The following is a 9057-nucleotide window of genomic DNA, read 5'->3' as shown; positions in this document are numbered from 1 at the left end:
GGGCACAAAAAGCACGAGACATTTGCAATTTTATATGTTTATATCTGGATTTGGCATGACAATGTCTCAGTTCATGAAGTTATGTGGATCTGAAACAGTATTGTATGTGTGCCGTGTGCTGTTTGTGTGCGTACGTGAAAGTTAATTCATTTAACCGCCAGTTACGCAAGAAAATCGTTAGGCATTTGGTAAAATTTTCAAGAGTAGACCACAGATCAGCAGAACAAAAACCATTAAGTTAGAGATATACGTCCTTACTTTTACTATGATATGGTCGTACAAATAACCTGACCACTCCTACCAGACAATGCATAAAAAGTTCAATTTCGACTACATTTATGCAAAGAAGTATAAAATACACTCAACAAAATTCCTAATTGGTCAGTTTATTTTGTATTACTATTTTGCTAATAATGCATATATTTACAAGAAATTTCACATACCGACATTTGAATAGGTATTGCAGCCAAAAGTTTTCAAGATAGCACTTTATATTATCTAGAAAATATAAATTAAAACTAAAAGAACAAAAAATAACAAAATTCACCACTTTTTAGCGGTTTTTTCTTAATAAATCTCTTAGATGCACGGTGACCCCAACTTGTTTTCTTTCCATTTTGAAGCATTTTTGTGTGTCTTTAATGCTGCAAAATATTTTGAAAATCTTAACGTCAGAATTTTTTTTTGTAGATCTAAATACGTTTTTTCCATTGAAAATAATGTGGGTGGGGTAATTATGTCAACATGTAAAAATTAAAGAGATTTGTTAGTGACATTTATGCTTATATAATACTGACATCACCATATATTCATATTAACCTGAAGACCTGAAATCCCTATAAGATAATGTAGGATATTATATGTTTTATATAGTACCACCATTATTCTAATTTTAAAAAAATTCAGAAATGCTTAAGCAGTGGGTGAAGAAAATGCCCTATAAAATTAAAACGAGTCCGGTGACCTATGTTTTTTCTGCTCTTGTTTGTCTTAGAAACTAATTAATGTTCTTCAAGATCACAGGATATGAAAAAAATCTTAGCGTTAGAAAAAAATTCGCTCGTACATCCTTAAGAGAAAAGCTGACCTAAACATAAAACTTAACCAAGAAATCTGATATTTTCTAAGTCCAAAAGGAGCATTAATTATTGCAAAAAGCAGGACAGAGTTATGTTTCTTGCTGTACATGGTCCGCTTATGATGGTGAACAAGTGTTGCAAGTTTTAAAGAAATAGCTTTGCTAGTTTATGAGAAAAACTGACCTAAACATAAAACTTAACCAAGAAATCTGATTAGTAGTATAGGGGTCTCTTTGCTTGTAAACAAACGGGCGCCATCTTGGATGACATAGTTACTATAATTAGTAACTCATTTGCATATAAGAATTCATAATAAGTGCGCGTGTGCTGCGGCCATTTTGAATTCTAATGACCTATTTATGAAAATGCTTAGGAATGTCTTGTATACTTATCTAGGGCGTGTTCGCGCATATCGAGGGTCAGCCCTACAGGTCACAATAGCCTCAATAGTTTTCCCTATATATTCTATATAAAACTGACTTTTTTCAAAGAGCTTGCAAACAGAGCTAGACCCATTTCAGAGAACAAATCCTTTCCTCATTTTAAAGAGTTATGATAAAACTGATATAAAATGAAGAGAAAAGTAGGGGTCATGTATCTTCTAAGAGAGATTTTTCTGGTCACATTACTGTAAACTGACATCAAAATCACACTTCTGTGACCCGGAAGTACTACTCATACTAAAATTGAGCTTGACTTCACCGAATACAACCTGCTCTCCCACGTTTCCTACCAAAATGTCAACAATACATCCACAGTGAAATTTAAACAAAAACTAGCCTCAATTTAGACCTCTGTTAAGTGAAAAATTAGTATTCAAATACTTGACAGCCATTACGCGACTAGACCAGATGGCTCACACCTGGTTCCTTTTTAGTTTAATAAGACCGGGAGAAACACGAAAACAAAGCTATACGCATGCGTTTATAAAGAACCCTAGTATAAAAATCATTCGAAAGAAAATGTATAATAAATTACGTACTGCTGACCAGTCATTAAAACTATACGAGAATACCTATTTAAAAATGAAATTAAAAGACAAACAAATTACGCACTCAACGGATGAAAAACCCGTCGATATCCCACGCTAAAATGAACCAACACTTTTAGAATAAAAGATAAACCGTCGTTTCAAACAAAAATAGCCAATCAGAAGGCAGGGAAACGAACCAAAAAACACTCCAATAAAGTCGTTTTGACCAATGAAAACGATGAAATTTTAACCAATCGACGCTCAATATTATTAACGAATGCCCATCGCGAATTCAAAAAGGGCGAATCGTATATAAAAGAGTGCACAACCGTCATCCATTGGAATTCATACGGGTGACATGGAAAACTTTCCCGTTACCACTTTCACCGGCGCAGACGAATTTTTGGGGATCAAGCGTTCTTTTCTGCAAATGACAACGGTAAGTCTGAATACTGATCAAGAATAAACTATTTTGACAGGCTTAAATCCGTACTAAACGTACAAAATGATGATTATACATAGCGCGATTTATGAGCGCTTTAATATAATGATTACAATTTCTTTAATAAACCCGATACGAAATACAATAAAATAATTAACAAAATTTTTCATACAACTTACCATTTCCGGATAAATCGCCTAATGAATCAATGGTTGAATAGAAATATCGTTCACTCCCAACAGCCGATTGGAATGCATTATTTTGACAAGCGGTAACGTTTTTCAATACAGGTTGAGACACTATCGCTTTACGTCTATTTCCACGCACACTTATATCGATTTTAAACAGTGCCGTTAACGCTTTATACATAATTATAGAAATGATTATAGCAAAATGTCATGAATTTACCCGATACGAAAATGAAACAGAAATACCTAATTTAATCGTTCATACAACTTACCTGTCCGGATAAATTCGCCTAGGTTATTGAGTTTATTTATTTCCTCTAACGGTTTTTAATGTGATAATAGAAAGGAATGTTTACTGTTTTTTTAATACATAGATGAATAACTATTGACACCGGCAGTCAATTAAGCACGATTGCTGTTTACCTTACCTATCTGAAAAAAAAACGTAAAGTACAACATTTCTCTATTATGCTTGGAGCGGCTTTAGCAGTGTTTGGTATCAAATGAAAGGTTTTGACGAGTACTATTGACAAAATGATTTGTTTTATCACATATCAAAATGGCAGCGAATGAATTTACAGGGCGAAGTATAATAAATAGAGCCAAAGCAACGTTCTGATTAGTTGATATAACTTATAGCATTGCTTTGATTTGCTAGCAATACGGAGCATTTTGATTGGTTTAATTCTAAAAGGGAAGGCTGGCTTACGTGTTAAAACACTTGTCATTTTTGCGATATTTGGTTCAAAGCTTTTTCAAAAACTGGTATGTTATTTTTCAATTAGTGAAACGATGTTGAAGAAATAAAATACAATAAAGGAATATGTTGTTTTATTTGTGTGCACCACCACACCTACGACGCTTCATCTTTTCCGTTAAATCAAATTTGAATGTAAGGTTATAAATAACAAAGACATATTGTACTTTCAATCTTTTATTGCCAAAGCTTGTAACAAATATACATGTATCAACTAAAAAAAGAAAACAATAAATTCATCATTCGACTTCTTGCGATACGCATCAAACGGTTTAAAATGTCCTTCATTTTCGTCCGGAACATCGGTTCATAATGTAATATACGCAATACAGCCCGCATATTTTTTGAATCCGTATCCTGTATTTGCCCTGAGGTTCATCCAATAACGCTTCTTTAACGCTTGCTCAAATGAACTTTGTATGCCCCGGGCCCTATTACCTAGTAATCAAAAAATTCGTGGGGCCCCTTTTTGAAAGTAAAAGACCACCCAATGTTTTCCTGATCCCGGCTCGTGTCTGTATTCGAAATGACGTATTGTCCTCTACGTATTTGAATTTGGGCCCCGGGGCGCATATTGTCACGGGGTACTCTTTTAAACATTTCCTCGAGTTCGTAGTTATTCATTTTAAAATGTATAGTGTTCCAATCTATAGTATCTTGGGTCATGCTTTCGCGATATTTCTTACGTCTTGGCTGTCTAAATCACGACTCAAAGGTGTGTCCATTTTTATACCTATGCGCTTCAGATCACATGCTTTCGTGACTGTCTTATTTCCGACCTAGCAATATCAACCGCTTGGGCTACGGGTGTCACAAGTTTTTACACGGGAGACTTCCCCTTTTGTCTTGTTCATTGCTTCCCTTTTTTCGTTCCTCTTTAAATTCGCCATTTTTCTTCGATATTGCACCGCTTCCTACAAAGTAACGGCCCATATGATCAGGCCGTACGTATCCGTCCCTCAGGTCTTTGAAATGTTGAAATCCATTTTTCAGGGTCCGGTTTACCCGGGGACCTATTGTTCTTGTTTATAATCGTACACTCTATGGAACCCATTTGACACGGTGAAAGTTAGGCACGTCCCAATCCTTCTTACACTTTTCATTCATCATCATCCGATTCTTGATCGTCATCACTTTCTTTATTGTTATCCTCCATTGAATATCTCTTTTGGTTTTATAAAGGGGGGCCACAACTCAACAAAAAGGTCTTTTCTAGGGCAATGGCTTGCCGAATAGATTCTTTGACAGTCATCCCGTGCTGATTTTTAAGTTTCTTAGCCGACTGAAATAATCTGCTGCTGAGTAGGGTCGTTTTTGTAGCTCATAAAAGTCGATTAGAATCGGCAATAATTTTGTCTCAGTCTTTTTTCCTTAGTTCAGCAGCACTCATTAGGGGTGTGACGGAAACGCGTCTTCAAAAGAGACCCCTTTGTTTCCGTATAGTTGTCAATTTTAAAGCGCTGAATTGTTCTTTAATAGACTGTCTGAAGGATACTGAAAACGATTATCCCATATCTCACGGCGTGATCGCTCTTCTATAATCTCAACTTTTCTACGTTTACCTGTAGGTCCCTTGATCAAAGATCGTTTCTTTTACAAAGCTTGTGACATTATTTCTATTTTCGTTTCATCATCACTACATCATCATCTCATCATCATCATGGCCCTAAATAACCTCCTCCTCATCTTTATCCTTGTCATCATTTTTGTCAGATAAGTATCCTTCTCCATTGAAATAGTCCTCTTGTTTATATTCATCATTCGTTTCGTTTTCTCTTTCTGGGTTGATCGCCTCGGGAAAAAGTTTTCGCGTAAACGTGTTGTTCTGGGGTCTCGATTTTAAATCTATTACCAAATAACCGTGCGGTCTTGATGTCGCTCGTTCAAACCGTTCCATAAAGATGTTACTAGACGAAAGGTAAATCTTCTGGCCAATGTAGCAACTTGTTGTCCTGTCAATAGGATTATTAAATAGCACCAATACAGTGTATTCAAAAGCGATATCTCTACAAGCTTTCCTTGAGGGGAAAAAATTTTGGGTGAGATATACACAGATAGTTCCTGTGGTACTGCCCTTGGTAAAGAGATCAGCAATTCTTTGATCGCATTTAGCTTCAGTCATCAAGTTCCAAAGACAAGCAGGGTTCCTTCGATTTAAAATTTATTTTATGGGAATCGTTTAGGTGTCTGGAATAAACCCTTTACAAATTCGACCCCGGGAATTTCCCGCCGAAGTTCATCATACAATGGTTGCCATTGTCCAAACACCATAAGATACGCTGAGGCTGAGGTCTTAAAATTTTTATGATAACAGTTTTTCCCTTTTCCATTCAGTTTTTCCACTACCCGCTTGGTCCTGAAACGACCATAGAAATGGATGTTGAAACGTGAAACTCTCTTGGATGTCCAATGCTTGTAATGGCGGTGAAAAACTGTCAGTGGCTTCGTCCTTTCCGTGGACATAACGTTGATGTCTCCGCATGTTGTCGATCCTAGAGAAAGACTGATGGCAAACAGGACACTGATCATTTGTGAAATCGATGTAAGTATCTTTTATCAAAAAGACACTGCTTTATTCTTTTTGCCATTCTTACGCTTTCTTGGGCAGAGGAAAAGAAGAGGGGGAGGAGGAGGAGGGGTGGAGGAGAGGAAGGGAGGAGAGGAGAGGAAGTGGAGGAGGAGGTGGAGGAGGAGGGCGAAAAGGGAGGAGTGGAGGAGGAGGACGAGTGAGGATGATGAGGAGGAGGATGAAGGAGGAGTGGAGGAGGAGGAGTGGGGGAAGAAGAGTGGAGGGAGGAGTGGAGGAGGAGGAGTGAGAGGAGGAGGGTGAAGAAGGAGGTAGGGTGGGGAGGAGGAGGGATGGAAAAGGAGAGGAGTTTGGGGGAGGAGGAGGAGAAGGAGGGTGAGAGGAGGGAGGAGGACAGGAGGTGGGAGGGGAGGAGGAGGAGAGGGAGGTGGTGTAGGTATAATCAGAACTCGTAACCCCTTTAGTCATGGTTAAATTTACTTTTGACTTTCATGCGGGTGATCCCTGTGCGACCAATCAAAATGCGGCCGTATCGCTAGCCAATCAAAGGCAATGCTATAAGTTATATTAACTAATCGAACGTTGCTTTGGCTCTATTTATTATACTTCGCCCTGTAAATTCATTCGCTGCCATTTTGGATATGTGATAAAACAAATCATTGTCAATAGTACTCGTCAAAACCTTTCATTTGATACCAAACACTGCAAAGCCCGCTCCAACATATAGAGAAATGTTGTAAATTTACGTTTTTAACAATAGGTAAGGTAACAGCCATCGTGCTAAAATTTACTGCCGTGTCAATAGTTATTCATCTATGTATTAAAGAACATAAACATCCCTTTCTATTTCACATTAAAAACCGTTAGGAAATAAATAAACCAATAACCTAGCTTTTAATTCCGTAAGTATTTATAAAGCTATACACTGAAATTATAAAACGCGCTCAATAATGCGGCCAAATTTAAACTACGCCTATCCTTGTCAAAATTCTGCTTCCTGATTGGTTGTAGGGAGGAAGTGTTTATATACTCCAGTTCTAAAAGGTAAATACATTCGGGTTTAAAGGGTCTCAGGGAAAACGCACATCACGGTTTATGCAGTATGAACATTAAATTAGGTGCTATTTTCATTTTCGATCGGGTTATTAAAGACATTTTGCTTTAACAATTCTATACTTATTATGAAACTTAAAAAGGCGCCTTTAAAATCAATATATATATTACACATAGCGGGAGTAGAAAGTAAAGCGATACGGGGCTTAACCTTCAGGTGTATTGGAAAAAAGTTACCGCTTGTCAAAATACTGCATTCCGATGGCTGTTGGAGTGAAACGATATTTCTATTTAACCATCTAAAGTTTTTTATTCATGAGGCGAATTTATCCGGACAGGTAAATTGTATGAACATTAAATTAGGTATTTCTGTTTCATTTTCGTATCGGTAAATTCATGACAATTTTCTATAATCATTTCTATAATTTTGTATAAAGCGTTAACGGCGCTGTTTAAATCGATAATGTGTAGCGTGGAGTAGACGTAAAGCGATACGTGTCTCAACCTTATTGGAAAAACGTTACCGCTTGTCAAAATAATGCATTCCGATCGGCTTTGGTATTGAAACGATATTTCTATTTAACCCCTTGATTCATTAAAGGGGAATTTACCGGGCTGGTAAGTTGTATGAAAAAATTTAGTTAATTATTTCTATTGTAATTTCGTACGGGTTTTTTAAAGAAATTGTAATCATTATATTAATGGGGCCCCATAAATCGCGCTATGTAAAATCATCATATTTGTACGTTATAGTACGGATTTAAGCCTGTCCCAAAATAGTTTATTCTCTGATCAGTATTTAGACTTACCGTTGTCATTTGCAGAAAAGAACGCCGATCCCCGCAAAATTCGTCTGCGGGCCGGGGAAAGTGTTAACGGTAAAGTTTTCCATGTCACCCTATGAATTCCAATGGAGACGGTTTTGCACTCTTTTTTATACGATCGCTTTCTGAATTCGCGATGTCATTCGTTAATAATATTGACGTCGATTTGGGTTTAAAATTTCGACGTTTTCATCGGTCAAAACGACTTAATTGGAGATGTTTTTTTGGTTCGTTTCCCTGCCTTCTGATTGGCTATTTTATGTTTAGAAACGACGGTATTAATCTGTATTCTAAAAGTGTTGGTTCATTTTAGCGTGGGATATCGACGGGTTTACATCCGTTGAGTGCGTAATAGTTTGTCTTTTAATTTCATTTTATAAATAGGTATTCTCGTATAGTTTTAATGATTGGTCAGCAGTACGTAATTATATTATACATTTTCTTTCGAATGATTTTTATACTAGAGGTTCTTTATAACGCATGCGTATAGCTTTGTTTTCGTGTTATCTCCGGGCCTAACTAAACTAAAAGGAACCAGCGTGTGAGCCATCTGGTCTAGTCGCGTAATGGCTGTCAAGTATTTGAATACTAATTTTTCACTTAACAGAGGTCTAAATTGAGGCTAGTTTTTGTTTAGATTTCACTGTGGATGGTGGATGTATTGTTGACATTTTGGTAGGAAACATGGGAGAGCAGGTTGTATTCGGTGAAGTCAAGCTCAATTTTAGTATGAGTAGTACTTCCGGGTCGCAGAAGTGTGATTTTGATGTCAGTTTACAGTAATGTGACCAGAGAAATCTCTCTTAGAAGATACATGACCCCTACTTTTCTCTTCATTTTATATCAGTTTTATCATAACTCTTTAAAATGAGGAAAGGATTTGTTCTCTGAAATGGGTCTAGCTCTGTTTGCTAGCTCTTTGAAAAAAGTCAGTTTTATATAGAATATATAGGGAAAACTATTGAGGCTATTGTGACCTGTAGGGCTGACCCTCGATGTGCGCGAACACGCCCTAGATAAGTATACAAGACATTCCTAAGCATTTTCATAAATACGTCATTAGAATTCAAAATGGCCGCCGCACACGCGCACTTATTACGAATTCTTATATGCAAATGAGTTACTAATTATAGTAACTAGGTCATCCAAGATGGCGCCCGATTGTTTACAAGCAAAGAGACCCCTATACTACTCTGATTTTCTAAGTCCAAAAG

The sequence above is a fragment of the Mercenaria mercenaria genome, chromosome 12, assembly GCF_021730395.1.
Source record: "Mercenaria mercenaria strain notata chromosome 12, MADL_Memer_1, whole genome shotgun sequence".
Taxonomy (NCBI): domain Eukaryota; kingdom Metazoa; phylum Mollusca; class Bivalvia; order Venerida; family Veneridae; genus Mercenaria; species Mercenaria mercenaria.
This window is presented reverse-complemented; position numbering follows the sequence as displayed.